This window comes from Oncorhynchus kisutch, unplaced genomic scaffold, assembly GCF_002021735.2.
Source record: "Oncorhynchus kisutch isolate 150728-3 unplaced genomic scaffold, Okis_V2 scaffold2270, whole genome shotgun sequence".
Lineage (NCBI taxonomy): Eukaryota > Metazoa > Chordata > Actinopteri > Salmoniformes > Salmonidae > Oncorhynchus > Oncorhynchus kisutch.
In genome coordinates this window covers 1-14,129 of record NW_022264215.1, presented here as the reverse complement: position 1 = coordinate 14,129, position 14,129 = coordinate 1, and the positions used below count along the sequence as shown (strand labels likewise).

At 44.7% G+C, this 14,129-nt stretch overlaps 18 non-coding genes across 18 annotated transcripts; all 18 read right to left on the bottom strand.

Annotated features, from left to right (window-relative positions):
• Nucleotides 1-165: 165 nt before the first annotated feature.
• Nucleotides 166-239, bottom strand: trnai-aau (transfer RNA isoleucine (anticodon AAU)). The gene has a single exon. It is a non-coding gene; the product is annotated as a tRNA-Ile (tRNA).
• Nucleotides 240-1,851: 1,612 nt separating this feature from the next.
• trnai-aau (transfer RNA isoleucine (anticodon AAU)) lies at nt 1,852-1,924 on the bottom strand. The gene has a single exon. It is a non-coding gene; the product is annotated as a tRNA-Ile (tRNA).
• Nucleotides 1,925-2,645: 721 nt separating this feature from the next.
• trnai-aau (transfer RNA isoleucine (anticodon AAU)) lies at nt 2,646-2,718 on the bottom strand. The gene has a single exon. It is a non-coding gene; the product is annotated as a tRNA-Ile (tRNA).
• A 1,261-nt stretch (nt 2,719-3,979) lies between these two features.
• Nucleotides 3,980-4,054, bottom strand: trnai-aau (transfer RNA isoleucine (anticodon AAU)). The gene has a single exon. It is a non-coding gene; the product is annotated as a tRNA-Ile (tRNA).
• Nucleotides 4,055-4,605: 551 nt separating this feature from the next.
• On the bottom strand, nt 4,606-4,679 carry trnai-aau (transfer RNA isoleucine (anticodon AAU)). Its single transcript has one exon. It is a non-coding gene; the product is annotated as a tRNA-Ile (tRNA).
• A 906-nt stretch (nt 4,680-5,585) lies between these two features.
• trnai-aau (transfer RNA isoleucine (anticodon AAU)) lies at nt 5,586-5,657 on the bottom strand. Its single transcript has one exon. It is a non-coding gene; the product is annotated as a tRNA-Ile (tRNA).
• Nucleotides 5,658-6,248: 591 nt separating this feature from the next.
• trnai-aau (transfer RNA isoleucine (anticodon AAU)) lies at nt 6,249-6,321 on the bottom strand. The gene has a single exon. It is a non-coding gene; the product is annotated as a tRNA-Ile (tRNA).
• A 567-nt stretch (nt 6,322-6,888) lies between these two features.
• Nucleotides 6,889-6,959, bottom strand: trnai-aau (transfer RNA isoleucine (anticodon AAU)). The gene has a single exon. It is a non-coding gene; the product is annotated as a tRNA-Ile (tRNA).
• Nucleotides 6,960-7,272: 313 nt separating this feature from the next.
• On the bottom strand, nt 7,273-7,344 carry trnai-aau (transfer RNA isoleucine (anticodon AAU)). The gene has a single exon. It is a non-coding gene; the product is annotated as a tRNA-Ile (tRNA).
• Nucleotides 7,345-7,850: 506 nt separating this feature from the next.
• Nucleotides 7,851-7,924, bottom strand: trnai-aau (transfer RNA isoleucine (anticodon AAU)). The gene has a single exon. It is a non-coding gene; the product is annotated as a tRNA-Ile (tRNA).
• Nucleotides 7,925-8,654: 730 nt separating this feature from the next.
• Nucleotides 8,655-8,727, bottom strand: trnai-aau (transfer RNA isoleucine (anticodon AAU)). The gene has a single exon. It is a non-coding gene; the product is annotated as a tRNA-Ile (tRNA).
• Nucleotides 8,728-9,325: 598 nt separating this feature from the next.
• On the bottom strand, nt 9,326-9,399 carry trnai-aau (transfer RNA isoleucine (anticodon AAU)). Its single transcript has one exon. It is a non-coding gene; the product is annotated as a tRNA-Ile (tRNA).
• A 1,004-nt stretch (nt 9,400-10,403) lies between these two features.
• On the bottom strand, nt 10,404-10,478 carry trnai-aau (transfer RNA isoleucine (anticodon AAU)). Its single transcript has one exon. It is a non-coding gene; the product is annotated as a tRNA-Ile (tRNA).
• A 1,259-nt stretch (nt 10,479-11,737) lies between these two features.
• trnai-aau (transfer RNA isoleucine (anticodon AAU)) lies at nt 11,738-11,811 on the bottom strand. The gene has a single exon. It is a non-coding gene; the product is annotated as a tRNA-Ile (tRNA).
• Nucleotides 11,812-12,409: 598 nt separating this feature from the next.
• Nucleotides 12,410-12,483, bottom strand: trnai-aau (transfer RNA isoleucine (anticodon AAU)). The gene has a single exon. It is a non-coding gene; the product is annotated as a tRNA-Ile (tRNA).
• Nucleotides 12,484-13,036: 553 nt separating this feature from the next.
• Nucleotides 13,037-13,110, bottom strand: trnai-aau (transfer RNA isoleucine (anticodon AAU)). The gene has a single exon. It is a non-coding gene; the product is annotated as a tRNA-Ile (tRNA).
• A 249-nt stretch (nt 13,111-13,359) lies between these two features.
• trnai-aau (transfer RNA isoleucine (anticodon AAU)) lies at nt 13,360-13,431 on the bottom strand. Its single transcript has one exon. It is a non-coding gene; the product is annotated as a tRNA-Ile (tRNA).
• A 595-nt stretch (nt 13,432-14,026) lies between these two features.
• On the bottom strand, nt 14,027-14,100 carry trnai-aau (transfer RNA isoleucine (anticodon AAU)). Its single transcript has one exon. It is a non-coding gene; the product is annotated as a tRNA-Ile (tRNA).
• Nucleotides 14,101-14,129: the final 29 nt, after the last annotated feature.

Below are 14,129 nucleotides of genomic sequence, written 5' to 3'. Positions count from 1 at the left end.
AAGGAGTGGAGAAAGACAGAAAGAGGGAGTAAGGAGTGGAGAAAGACAGAAAGAGAGAGTAAGGAGTGGAGAAAGACAGAAAGAGAGAGTAAGGAGTGGAGAAAGAGAGAGTAAGGAGTGGAGAAAGACAGAAAGAGAGAGTAGTAAAGTAAAAACAAAATCTCCTGGCCAGTACGGGTATCGAACCCGCGACCTTCGCGTTATTAGCACGACGCTCTAACCAACTGAGCTAACCGGCCTTAGATAATGCTCATTCTACGGATAAAGGTGGAAATAACTACACCGTACTAAATAAGAGCGGAGAAAGAGAGAGTAAGGAGTGGAGAAAGAGAGAGTAAGGAGTGGAGAAAGAGAGAGAGTAAGGAGTGTAGAAAGACAGAAAGAGAGAGTAAGGAGTGGAGAAAGAGAGAGTAAGGAGTGGAGAAAGAGAGAGTAAGGAGTGGAGAAAGACAGAAAGGGAGAGTAAGGAGAGGAGAAAGAGAGAGTAAGGAGTGGAGAAAGAGAGAGTAAGGAGTGGAGAAAGACAGAAAGGGAGAGTAAGGAGTGGAGAAAGAGAGAGTAAGGAGTGGAGAAAGAGAGAGTAAGGAGTGGAGAAAGACAGAAAGGGAGAGTAAGGAGTGGAGAAAGAGAGAGTAAGGAGTGGAGAAAGAGAGAGTAAGGAGTGGAGAAAGACAGAAAGGGAGAGTAAGGAGTGGAGAAAGAGAGAGTAAGGAGTGGAGAAAGACAGAAAGAGAGAGTAAGGAGTGGAGAAAGACAGAAAGAGAGAGTAAGGAGTGGAGAAAGACAGAAAGAGGGAGTAAGAGTGGAGAAAGACAGAAAGAGAGAGTAAGGAGTGGAGAAAGACAGAAAGAGAGAGTAAGGAGTGGAGAAAGACAGAAAGAGAGAGTAGTAAAGTAAAAACAAAATCTCCTGGCCAGTACGGGTATCGACACGCGACCTTCGCGTTATTAGCACGACGCTCTAACCAACTGAGCTAACCGGCCTTAGTAATGCTCATTCTACGGATAAAGGTGGAAATAACTACACCTAGAGAAATAAAGAGCGGAGAAAGAGAGAGTAAGGAGTGGAGAAAGACAGAAAGAGAGAGTAAGGAGTGGAGAAAGACAGAAAGAGGGAGTAAGGAGTGGAGAAAGACAGAAAGAGGAGTAAGGAGTGGAGAAAGACAGAAAGAGAGAGTAAGGAGTGGAGAAAGACAGAAAGAGAGAGTAAGGAGTGGAGAAAGAGAGAGTAAGGAGTGGAGAAAGACAGAAAGAGAGAGTAGTAAAGTAAAAACAAAATCTCCTGGCCAGTACGGGTATCGAACCCGCGACCTTCGCTTATTAGCACGACGCTCTAACCAACTGAGCTAACGGCCTTAGATAATGCTCATTCTACGGATAAAGTGGAAATAAACTACACCGTACTAAAAAGAGCGGAGAAAGAGAGAGTAAGGAGTGGAGAAAGAGAGAGTAAGGAGTGGAGAAAGAGAGAGAGTAAGGAGTGGAGAAAGACAGAAAGAGAGGTAAGGAGTGGAGAAAGAGAGAGTAGGAGGGGAGGAAAGAGAGAGTAAGGAGTGGAGAAAGACAGAAAGGGAGAGTAAGGAGGGAGAAAGAGAGAGTAAGAGTGGAGAAAGAGAGAGTAAGGAGTGGAGAAAGACAGAAAGGGAGAGTAAGAGTGGAGAAAGAGAGAGTAGGAGTGGAGAAAGAGAGAGAGGAGTGGAGAAAGACAGAAAGGGAGAGTAAGGAGTGGAGAAAGAGAGTAAGGAGTGGAGAAAGACAGAAAGAGAGAGTAAGGAGTGGAGAAAGACAAAAGAGAGAGTAAGGAGTGGAGAGAAAACAGAAAGAGAGAGTAGTAAAGTAAAAAAAAATCTCCTGGCCAGTACGGGTATCGAACCCGCGACCTTCGCGTTATTAGCACGACGCTCTAACCAACTGAGCTAACGGCCTTAGATAATGCTCATTCTACGGATAAAGGTGGAAATAACTACACCGTACAAATAAGAGCGGAGAAAGAGAGAGTAAGGAGTGGAGAAAGAGAGAGTAAGGAGTGGAGAAAGAGAGAGAGTAAGGAGTGAGAAAGACAGAAGGAGAGTAAGGAGTGGAGAAGAGAGAGTAAGGAGTGGAGAAAGAGAGAGTAAGGAGTGGAGAAAGAGAGAGTAAGGAGTGGAGAAAGACAGAAAGGGAGAGTAAGGAGAGGAGAAAGAGAGAGTAAGGAGTGGAGAAAGAGAGAGTAAGGAGTGGAGAAAGACAGAAAGGGAGAGTAAGGAGTGGAGAAAGAGAGAGTAAGGAGTGGAGAAAGAGAGAGTAAGGAGTGGAGAAAGACAGAAAGGGAGAGTAAGGAGTGGAGAAAGAGAGAGTAAGGAGTGGAGAAAGACAGAAGAGAGAGTAAGGAGTGGAGAAAGACAGAAGAGAGAGTAAGGAGTGGAGAAAGACAGAAAGAGGGAGTAAGAGTGAGAAAGACAAAGAGAGAGTAAGGAGTGGAGAAAGACAGAAAGAGAGAGTAAGGAGTGGAGAAAGACAGAAAGAGGGAGTAAGGAGTGGAGAAAGACAGAAAGAGAGAGTAAGGAGTGGAGAAAGACAGAAAGAGAGAGTAAGGAGTGGAGAAAGAGAGAGTAAGGAGTGGAGAAAGACAGAAAGAGAGAGTAGTAAAGTAAAAACAAAATCTCCTGGCCAGTACGGGTATCGAACCGCGACCTTCGCGTTATTAGCACGACGCTCTAACCAACTGAGCTAACCGGCCTTAGATAATGCTCATTCTACGGATAAAGGTGGAAATAACTACACCGTACTAAATAAGAGCGGAGAAAGAGAGAGTAAGGAGTGGAGAAAGAGAGAGTAAGGAGTGGAGAAAGAGAGAGAGTAAGGAGTGTAGAAAGACAGAGAGAGAGTAAGGAGTGGAGAAAGAGAGAGTAAGGAGTGGAGAAAGAGAGAGTAAGGAGTGGAGAAAGACAGAAAGGGAGAGTAAGGAGGGAGAAAGAGAGAGTAAGGAGTGGAGAAAGAGAGAGTAAGGAGTGGAGAAAGACAGAAAGGGAGAGTAAGGAGTGGAGAAAGAGAGAGTAAGGAGTGGAGAAAGAGAGAGTAAGGAGTGGAGAAAGACAGAAAGGGAGAGTAAGGAGTGGAGAAAGAGAGAGTAAGGAGTGGAGAAAGACAGAAAGAGAGAGTAAGGAGTGGAGAAAGACAGAAAGAGAGAGTAAGGAGTGGAGAAAGACAGAAAGAGGGAGTAAGGAGTGGAGAAAGACAGAAAGAGAGAGTAAGGAGTGGAGAAAGACAGAAAGAGAGAGTAAGGAGTGGAGAAAGACAGAAAGAGAGAGAGAAAGTAAAAACAAAGTCTCCTGGCCAGTACGGGTAAATCGAAGAACCGCGACTTCGCGTTATTAGCACGACGCTCTAACCAACTGAGCTAACCGGCCTTAGATAATGCTCATTCTACGGATAAAGGTGGAAATAACTACACCGTACTAAATAAGAGCGGAGAAAGAGAGAGTAAGGAGTGAGAAAGAGAGAGTAAGGAGTGGAGAAAGAGAGAGAGTAAGGAGTGGAGAAAGACAGAAAGAGAGAGTAAGGAGTGGAGAAAGAGAGAGTAAGGAGTGGAGAAAGAGAGAGTAAGGAGTGGAGAAAGACAGAAAGGGAGAGTAAGGAGAGGAGAAAGAGAGAGTAAGGAGGGAGAAGAGAGAGTAAGGAGTGGAGAAAGACAGAAAGAGAGAGAAGGAGTGGAGAAAGAGAGAGTAAGGAGTGGAGAAAGAGAGAGTAAGGAGTGGAGAAAGACAGAAAGGAGAGTAAGGAGTGGAGAAAGAGAGAGTAAGGAGTGAGAAAGACAGAAAGAGAGAGTAAGGAGTGGAGAAAGACAGAAAGAGAGAGTAAGGAGTGGAGAAAGACAGAAAGAGGAGTAAGGAGTGGAGAAAGACAGAAAGAGAGAGTAAGGAGTGGAGAAAGACAGAAAGAGAGAGTAAGGAGTGGAGAAAGACAGAAAGAGAGAGTAGTAAAGTAAAAACAAAATCTCCTGGCCAGTACGGGTATCGAAACACGCGACCTTCGCGTTATTAGCACGACGCTCTAACCAACTGAGCTAACCGGCCTTAGATAATGCTCATTCTACGGAAAAGGTGGAAATAACTACACCGTACTAAATAAGAGCGGAGAAAGAGAGAGTAAGGAGTGGAGAAAGACAGAAAGAGAGAGTAAGGAGTGGAGAAAGACAGAAAGAGGGAGTAAGGAGTGGAGAAAGACAGAAAGAGGGAGTAAGGAGTGGAGAAAGACAGAAAGCGAGAGTAAGGAGTGGAGAAAGACAGAAAGAGAGAGTAAGGAGTGGAGAAAGAGAGAGAAAGAGGAGAAAGACAGAGAGAGAGAGTAAGGAGTGGAGAAAGAGAGAGTAAGGAGTGGAGAAAGACAGAAAGAGAGAGTAAGGAGTGGAGAAAGACAGAAAGAGAGAGTAAGGAGTGGAGAAAGACAGAAAGAGAGAGTAAGGAGTGGAGAAAGACAGAAAGGGGGAGTAAGGAGTGGAGAAAGACAGAAAGAGAGAGTAAGGAGTGGAGAAAGACAGAAAGAGAGAGTAAGGAGTGGAGAAAGAGAGAGTAAGGAGTGGAGAAAAGACAGAAAGAGAGAGTAGTAAAGTAAAAACAAAATCTCCTGGCCAGTACGGGTATCGAACCCGCGACCTTCGCGTTATTAGCACGACGCTCTAACCAACTGAGCTAACCGGCCTTAGATAATGCTCATTCTACGGATAAAGGTGGAAATAACTACACCGTACTAAATAAGAGCGGAGAAAGAGAGAGTAAGGAGTGGAGAAAGAGAGAGTAAGGAGTGGAGAAAGAGAGAGAGTAAGGAGTGTAGAAAGACAGAAAGAGAGAGTAAGGAGTGGAGAAAGAGAGAGTAAGGAGTGGAGAAAGAGAGAGTAAGGAGTGGAGAAAGACAGAAAGGGAGAGTAAGGAGAGGAGAAAGAGAGAGTAAGGAGTGGAGAAAGAGAGAGTAAGGAGTGGAGAAAGACAGAAAGGGAGAGTAAGGAGTGGAGAAAGAGAGAGTAAGGAGTGGAGAAAGACAGAAAGAGAGAGTAAGGAGTGGAGAAAGAGAGAGTAAGGAGTGGAGAAAGAGAGAGTAAGGAGTGGAGAAAGACAGAAAGGGAGAGTAAGGAGAGGAGAAAGAGAGAGTAAGGAGTGGAGGAAAGAGAGAGTAAGGAGTGGAGAAAGACAGAAAGGGAGAGTAAGGAGTGGAGAAAGAGGAGTAAGGAGGGAAGAAGAGAGAGTAAGGAGTGGAGAAAGACAGAAAGGGAGAGTAAGGAGTGGAGAAAGAGAGAGTAAGGAGTGGAGAAAGACAGAAAGAGAGAGTAAGGAGTGGAGAAAGACAGAAAGAGAGAGTAAGGAGTGGAGAAAGAAGAAAGAGGGAGTAAGGAGTGGAGAAAGACAGAAAGAGAGAGTAAGGAGTGGAGAAAGACAGAAAGAGAGAGTAAGGAGTGGAGAAAGACAGAAAGAGGGAGTAAGGAGTGGAGAAAGACAGAAAGAGAGAGTAAGGAGTGGAGAAAGACAGAAAGAGAGAGTAAGGAGTGGAGAAGAGAGAGTAGGAGTGGAGAAAGACAGAAAGAGAGAGTAGTAAAGTAAAAACAAAATCTCCTGGCCAGTACGGGTATCGAACCCGCGCTTCGCGTTATTAGCACGACGCTCTAACCAACTGAGCTAACCGGCCTTAGATAATGCTCATTCTACGGATAAAGGTGGAAATAACTACACCGTACTAAATAAGAGCGGAGAAAGAGAGAGTAAGGAGTGGAGAAAGAGAGAGTAAGGAGTGGAGAAAGAGAGAGAGTAAGGAGTGGAGAAAGACAGAAAGAGAGAGTAAGGAGTGGAGAAAGAGAGTAAGGAGTGGAGAAAGAGAGAGTAAGGAGTGGAGAAAGACAGAAAGGAGAGTAAGGAGAGGAGAAAGAGAGAGTAAGGAGTGGAGAAAGAGAGAGTAAGGAGTGGAGAAAGACAGAAAGGGAGAGTAAGGAGGAGAAAGAGAGAGTAAGGAGTGGAGAAAGAGAGAGTAAGGAGTGGAGAAAGACAGAAAGGGAGAGTAAGGAGTGGAGAAAGAGAGAGTAAGGAGTGGAGAAAGACAGAAAGAGAGAGTAAGGAGTGGAGAAAGACAGAAAGAGAGAGTAAGGAGTGGAGAAAGACAGAAAGAGGAGTAAGTAGTGGAGAAAGACAGAAAGAGAGAGTAAGGAGTGGAGAAAGACAGAAAGAGAGAGTAAGGAGTGGAGAAAGACAGAAAGAGAGAGTAGTAAGTAAAAACAAAATCTCCTGGCCAGACGGGTATCGAACACGCGACCTTCGCGTTATTAGCACGACGCTCTAACCAACTGAGCTAACCGGCCTTAGATAATGCTCATTCTACGGTAAAAGGGAGAATAACTACACCGTACTAAATAAGAGCGGAGAAAGAGAGAGTAAGGAGTGGAGAAAGACAGAAGAGGAGAGTAAGGAGTGGAGAAGGACAGAAAGAGGGAGTAAGGAGTGGAGAAAGACAGAAAGAGGGAGTAAGGAGTGGAGAAAGACAGAAAGCGAGAGTAAGGAGTGGAGAAAGACAGAAAGAGAGAGTAAGGAGTGGAGAAAGAGAGAGAAAGAGTGGAGAAAGACAGAGAGAGAGAGTAAGGAGTGGAGAAAGAGAGAGTAAGGAGTGGAGAAAGACAGAAAGGAGAGTAAGGAGTGGAGAAAAGACAGAGGAGAGTAAGGAGTGGAGAAAGACAGAAAGAGAGAGTAAGGAGTGGAGAAAGACAGAAAGGAGAGTAAGGAGTGGAGAAAGACAGAAAGAGGAGTAAGGAGTGGAGGGGAAAAGACAAAAAAAGAAGAAGAGAGAGTAAGGAGTGGAGAAAGACAGAAAGAGAGAGTAAGGAGTGGAGAAAGACAGAAAGAGAGAGTAGTAAAGTAAAAACAAAATCTCCTGGCCAGTACGGGTATCGAACACGCGCTTCGCGTTATTAGCACGACGCTCTAACCACTGAGCTAACCGGCCTTAGATAATGCTCATTCTACGGATAAAGGTGGAAATAACTACACCGTACTAAATAAGAGCGGAGAAAGAGAGAGTAAGGAGTGGAGAAAGACAGAAAGAGAGAGTAAGGAGTGGAGAAAGACAGAAAGAGAGAGTAAGAGTGGAGAAGGAGAACAAAAAAAGACAGAAAGAGGGAGTAAGGAGTGGAGAAAGACAGAAAGAGAGAGTAAGGAGTGGAGAAAGACAGAAAGAGAGAGTAAGGAGTGGAGAAAGAGAGAGTAAGGAGTGGAGAAAGACAGAAAGAGAGAGTAGTAAAGTAAAAACAAAAAAATCCTGGCCAGTACGGGTATCGAACCCGCGACCTTCGCGTTATTAGCACGACGCTCTAACCACTGAGCTAACGGCCTTAGATAATGCTCATTCTACGGATAAAGGTGGAAATAACTACACCGTACTAAATAAGAGCGGAGAAAGAGAGAGAAGGAGTGGAGAAAGAGAGAGTAAGGAGTGGAGAAAGAGAGAGAGTAAGGAGTGTAGAAAGACAGAAAGAGAGAGTAAGGAGTGGAGAAAGAGAGAGTAAGGAGTGGAGAAAGAGAGAGTAAGGAGTGGAGAAAGACAGAAAGGAGAGTAAGGAGAGGAGAAAGAGAGAGTAAGGAGTGGAGAAAGAGAGAGTAAGGAGTGGAGAAAGACAGAAAGGGAGAGTAAGGAGTGGAGAAAGAGAGAGTAAGGAGTGGAGAAAGAGAGAGTAAGGAGTGGAGAAAGACAGAAAGGGAGAGTAAGGAGTGGAGAAAGAGAGAGTAAGGAGTGGAGAAAGACAGAAGAGGGAAGAAAGGAGGGGGGAAGGCAGGAAGAGGGGGGAAGGGGGGGAAGAAGAAAGAAAAGAGAGAGTAGTAAAGTAAAAACAAAATCTCCTGGCCAGTACGGGTATCGAACCCGCGACCTTCGCGTTATTAGCACGACGCTCTAACCAACTGAGCTAACCGGCCTTAGATAATGCTCATTCTACGGATAAAGGTGGAAATAACTACACCGTACTAAATAAGAGCGGAGAAAGAGAGAGTAAGGAGTGGAGAAAGAGAGAGTAAGGAGTGGAGAAAGAGAGAGAGTAAGGAGTGTAGAAAGACAGAAAGAGAGAGTAAGGAGTGGAGAAAGAGAGAGTAAGGAGTGGAGAAAGAGAGAGTAAGGAGTGGAGAAAGAGAGAGTAAGGAGTGGAGAAAGACAGAAAGGGAGAGTAAGGAGAGGAGAAAGAGAGAGTAAGGAGTGGAGAAAGAGAGAGTAAGGAGTGGAGAAAGACAGAAAGGGAGAGTAAGGAGTGGAGAAAGAGAGAGTAAGGAGTGGAGAAAGAGAGAGTAAGGAGTGGAGAAAGACAGAAAGGGGAGTAAGGAGTGGAGAAAGAGAGAGTAAGGAGTGGAGAAAGACAGAAAGAGGAGTAAGGAGTGGAGAAAGACAGAAAGAGAGAGTAAGGAGTGGAGAAAGACAGAAAGAGGGAGTAAGGAGTGGAGAAAGACAGAAAGAGAGAGTAAGGAGTGGAGAAAGACAGAAAGAGAGAGTAAGGAGTGGAGAAAGACAGAAAGAGGGAGTAAGGAGTGGAGAAAGACAGAAAGAGAGAGTAAGGAGTGGAGAAAGACAGAAAGAGAGAGTAAGGAGTGGAGAAAGAGAGAGTAAGGAGTGGAGAAAGACAGAAAGAGAGAGTAGTAAAGTAAAAACAAAATCTCCTGGCCAGTACGGGTATCGAACCCGCGACCTTCGCGTTATTAGCACGACGCTCTACCAACTGAGCTAACCGGCCTTAGATAATGCTCATTCTACGGATAAAGGTGGAAATAACTACACCGTACTAAATAAGAGCGGAGAAAGAGAGAGTAAGGAGTGGAGAAAGAGAGAGTAAGGAGTGGAGAAAGAGAGAGAGTAAGGAGTGTAGAAAGACAGAAAGAGAGAGTAAGGAGTGGAGAAAGAGAGAGTAAGGAGTGGAGAAAGAGAGAGTAAGGAGTGGAGAAAGACAGAAAGGGAGAGTAAGGAGAGGAGAAAGAGAGAGTAAGGAGTGGAGAAAGAGAGAGTAAGGAGTGGAGAAAGACAGAAAGGGAGAGTAAGGAGTGGAGAAAGAGAGAGTAAGGAGTGGAGAAAGAGAGAGTAAGGAGTGGAGAAAGACAGAAAGGGAGAGTAAGGAGTGGAGAAAGAGAGAGTAAGGAGTGGAGAAAGACAGAAAGAGAGAGTAAGGAGTGGAGAAAGACAGAAAGAGAGAGTAAGGAGTGGAGAAAGACAGAAAGAGGGAGTAAGTAGTGGAGAAAGACAGAAAGAGAGAGTAAGGAGTGGAGAAAGACAGAAAGAGAGAGTAAGGAGTGGAGAAAGACAGAAAGAGAGAGTAGTAAAGTAAAAACAAAATCTCCTGGCCAGTACGGGTATCGAACACGCGACCTTCGCGTTATTAGCACGACGCTCTAACCAACTGAGCTAACTGGCCTTAGATAATGCTCATTCTACGGATAAAGGTGGAAATAACTACACCGTACTAAATAAGAGCGGAGAAAGAGAGAGTAAGGAGTGGAGAAAGACAGAAAGAGAGAGTAAGGAGTGGAGAAAGACAGAAAGAGGGAGTAAGGAGTGGAGAAAGACAGAAAGGAGGGAGAAGGAGTGGAGAAAGACAGAAAGAGAGAGTAAGGAGTGGAGAAAGACAGAAGAGAGAGTAAGGAGTGAAGAGAAAGAGAGAGAAAGGAGTGGAGAAAGACAGAGAGAGAGAGTAAGGAGTGGAGAAAGAGAGAGTAAGGAGTGGAGAAAGACGAAAAGAAGAGGAGAGTAAGGAGTGGAGAAAGACAGAAAGAGAGAGTAAGGAGTGGAGAAAGACAGAAAGAGGGAGTAAGGAGTGGAGAAAGACAGAAAGAGAGAGTAAGGAGTGGAGAAAGACAGAAAGAGAGAGTAAGGAGTGGAGAAAGAGAGAGAAAAGAGTGGAGAAGGAAAGAGAGAGAGAGTAAGGAGTGGAGAAAGAGAGAGTAAGGAGTGGAGAAAGACAGAAAGAGAGAGTAAGGAGTGGAGAAAGACAAAAGAGAGTAAGGAGTGGAGAAAGACAGAAAGAGGGAGTAAGGAGTGGAGAAAGACAGAAAGAGAGAGTAAGGAGTGGAGAGACAGAAAGAGAGAGTAAGGAGTGGAGAAAGAGAGAGTAAGGAGTGGAGAAAGACAGAAAGAGAGAGTAAGGAGTGGAGAAAGACAGAAAGAGAGAGTAAGGAGTGGAGAAAGACAGAAGAGGGTAAGGAGTGGAGAAGACAGAAAGAGAGAGTAAGGAGTGGAGAAAGACAGAAAGAGAGAGTAAGAGTGGAGAAAGACAGAAAGGGGAGTAAGGAGTGGAGAAAGACAGAAAGAGAGAGTAAGGAGTGGAGAAAGACAGAAAGAGAGAGTAAGGAGTGGAGAAAGAGAGAGTAAGGAGTGGAGAAAGACAGAAAGAGAGAGTAGTAAAGTAAAAAACAAATCTCCTGGCCAGTACGGGTATCGAACCCGCGACCTTCGCGTTATTAGCACGACGCTCTAACCAAACTGAGCTAACCGGCCTTAGATAATGCTCATTCTACGGATAAGGTGGAAATAAACTACACCGTACTAAATAAGAGCGGAGAAAGAGAGAGTAAGGAGTGGAGAAAGAGAGAGTAAGGAGTGGAGAAAGAAGAGAGAGAGTAAGGAGTGGAGAAAGACAGAAAGAGAGAGTAAGGAGTGGAGAAAGAGAGAGTAAGGAGTGGAGAAAGAGAGAGTAAGGAGTGGAGAAAGACAGAAAGGAGAGTAAGGAGAGGAGAAAGAGAGAGTAAGGAGTGGAGAAAGAGAGAGTAAGGAGTGGGAAAAGACAGAAAGGGAGAGTAAGGAGTGGAGAAAGAGAGAGTAAGGAGTGGAGAAAGAGAGAGTAAGGAGTGGAGAAAGACAGAAAGGGAGAGTAAGAGTGGAGAAAGAGAGAGTAAGGAGTGGAGAAAGACAGAAAGAGAGAGTAAGGAGTGGAGAAAGACAGAAAGAGAGAGTAAGGAGTGGAGAAAGACAGAAAGAGGGAGTAAGTAGTGGAGAAAGACAGAAAGAGAGAGTAAGGAGTGGAGAAAGACAGAAAGAGAGAGTAAGGAGTGGAGAAAGACAGAAAGAGAGAGTAATAGTAAAGTAAAAACAAAATTCCTGGCCAGTACGGGATCGAACACGCGGACTTCGCGTTATTAGCACGACGCTCTAACCAACTGAGCTAACCGGCCTTAGATAATGCTCATTCTACGGATAAAGGTGGAAAAACTACACCGTACTAAATAAGAGCGGAGAAAGAGAGAGTAAGGAGTGGAGAAAGACAGAAAGAGAGAGTAAGGAGTGGAGAAGACAGAAAGAGGAGTAAGGAGTGGAGAAAAGACAGAAAGAGGGGTAAGGAGTGGAGAAAGACAGAAAGAGAGAGTAAGGAGTGGAGAAAGACAGAAAGAGAGAGTAAGGAGTGGAGAAAGACAGAAAGAGAGAGTAAGGAGTGGAGAAAGAGAGAGAAAGAGTGGAGAAAGACAGAGAGAGAGAGTAAGGAGTGGAGAAAGAGAGAGTAAGGAGTGGAGAAAGACAGAAAGAGAGAGTAAGGAGTGGAAGAAAGACAGAAAGAGAGAGTAAGGAGTGGAGAAAGACAGAAAGAGAGAGTAAGGAGTGGAGAAAGACAGAAAGGGGGAGTAAGGAGTGGAGAAAGACAGAAAGAGAGAGTAAGGAGTGGAGAAAGACAGAAAGAGAGAGTAAGGAGTGGAGAAAGAGAAAGAGAGTAAGGAGTGGAGAAAGACAGAAAGAGAGAGTAGTAAAGTAAAAACAAAATCTCCTGGCCAGTACGGGTATCGAACCCGCGACCTTCGCGTTATTAGCACGACGCTCTAACCAACTGAGCTAACCGGCCTTAGATAATGCTCATTCTACGGATAAAGGTGGAAATAACTACACCGTACTAAATAAGAGCGGAGAAAGAGAGAGTAAGGAGTGGAGAAAGAGAGAGTAAGGAGTGGAGAAAGAGAGAGAGTAAGGAGTGTAGAAAGACAGAAAGAGAGAGTAAGGAGTGGAGAAAGAGAGAGTAAGGAGTGGAGAAAGAGAGAGTAAGGAGTGGAGAAAGACAGAAAGGGAGAGTAAGGAGAGGAGAAAGAGAGAGTAAGGAGTGGAGAAAGAGAGAGTAAGGAGTGGAGAAAGACAGAAAGGGAGAGTAAGGAGTGGAGAAAGAGAGAGTAAGGAGTGGAGAAAGAGAGAGTAAGGAGTGGAGAAAGACAGAAAGGGAGAGTAAGGAGGGAGAAAGAGAGAGTAAGGAGTGGAGAAAGACAGAAAGAGAGAGTAAGGAGTGGAGAAAGACAGAAAGAGAGAGTAAGGAGTGGAGAAAGACAGAAAGAGGGAGTAAGTAGTGGAGAAAGACAGAAAGAGAGAATAAGGAGTGGAGAAAGACAGAAAGAGAGAGTAAGGAGTGGAGAAAGACAGAAAGAGAGAGTAGTAAAGTAAAAAACAAAATCTCCTGGCCAGTACGGGTATCGAACACGCGACCTTCGCGTTATTAGCACGACGCTCTAACCAACTGAGCTAACCGGCCTTAGATAATGCTCATTCTACGGATAAAGGTGGAAATAACTACACCGTACTAAATAAGAGCGGAGAAAGAGAGAGTAAGGAGGGAGAAAGACAGAAAGAGAGAGTAAGGAGTGGAGAAAGACAGAAAGAGGGAGTAGAGAGTGGAGAAAGACAGAAAGAGGGAGTAAGGAGTGGAGAAAGACAGAAAGCGAGAGTAAGGAGTGGAGAAAGACAGAAAGAGAGAGTAAGGAGTGGAGAAAGAGAGAGATAAGAGTGGAGAAAGACAGAGAGAGAGAGTAAGGAGTGGAGAAAGAGAGAGTAAGGAGTGGAGAAAGACAGAAAGAGAGAGTAAGGAGTGGAGAAAGACAGAAAGAGAGAGTAAGGAGTGGAGAAAGACAGAAAGAGAGAGTAAGGAGTGGAGAAAGACAGAAAGGGGGAGTAAGGAGTGGAGAAAGACAGAAAGAGAGAGTAAGAAGTGGAGAAAGACAGAAAGAGAGAGTAAGGAGTGGAGAAAGAGAGAGTAAGGAGTGGAGAAAGACAGAAAGAGAGAGTAGTAAAGTAAAAACAAAATCTCCTGGCCAGTACGGGTATCGAACCCGCGACCTTCGCGTTATTAGCACGACGCTCTAACCAACTGAGCTAACCGGCCTTAGATAATGCTCATTCTACGGATAAAGGTGGAAATAACTACACCGTACTAAATAAGAGCGGAGAAAGAGAGAGTAAGGAGTGGAGAAAGACAGAGTAAGGAGTGGAGAAAGAGAGAGAGTAAGGAGTGTAGAAAGACAGAAAGAGAGAGTAAGGAGTGGAGAAGAGAGAGTAAGGAGTGGAGAAAGAGAGAGTAAGGAGTGGAGAAAGACAGAAAGAGAGAGAGTAGTAAAAGAAAAACAAAATCTCCTGGCCAGTACGGGTATCGAACCGCGACTTCGCGTTATTAGCACGACGCTCTAACCAACTGAGCTAACCGGCCTTAGATATGCTCATTCTACGGATAAAGTGGAAATAACTACACCGTACTAAATAAGAGCGGAGAAAGAGAGAGTAAGGAGTGGAGAAAGAGAGAGTAAGGAGTGGAGAAAAGAGAGAGAGTAAGGAGTGTAGAAAGACAGAAAAGAGAGTAAGGAGTGGAGAAAGAGAGAGTAAGGAGGGAGAGAAAAGAGAGTAAGGAGTGGAGAAAGACAGAAAGGGAGAGTAAGGAGAGGAGAAAGAGAGAGTAAGGAGTGGAGAAAGAGAGAGTAAGGAGTGGGAGAAAGACAGAAAGGGAGAGTAAGAGTGGAGAAAAAGAGAGAGTAAGGGAGGGAGAAGAGAGAGTAAGGAGTGGAGAAAGACAGAAAGGGAGAGTAGGAGTGGAGAAAGAGAGAGTAAGGAGTGGAGAAAGACAGAAAGAGAGAGTAAGGAGTGGAGAAAGACAGAAAGAGAGAGTAAGGAGTGGAGAAAGACAGAAAGAGGGAGTAAGTAGTGGAGAAAGACAGAAAGAGAGAGTAAGGAGTGGAGAAAGACAGAAGAGAGTAAGGAGTGGAGAAAGACAGAAAAGAGAGAGTAGTAAAGTAAAAAACAAAATCTCCTGGCCAGTACGGGTATCGAACACGCGACCTTCGCGTTATTAGCACGACGCTCTAACCAACTGAGCTAACCGGCCTTAGATATTGCTCATTCTACGGATAAAGG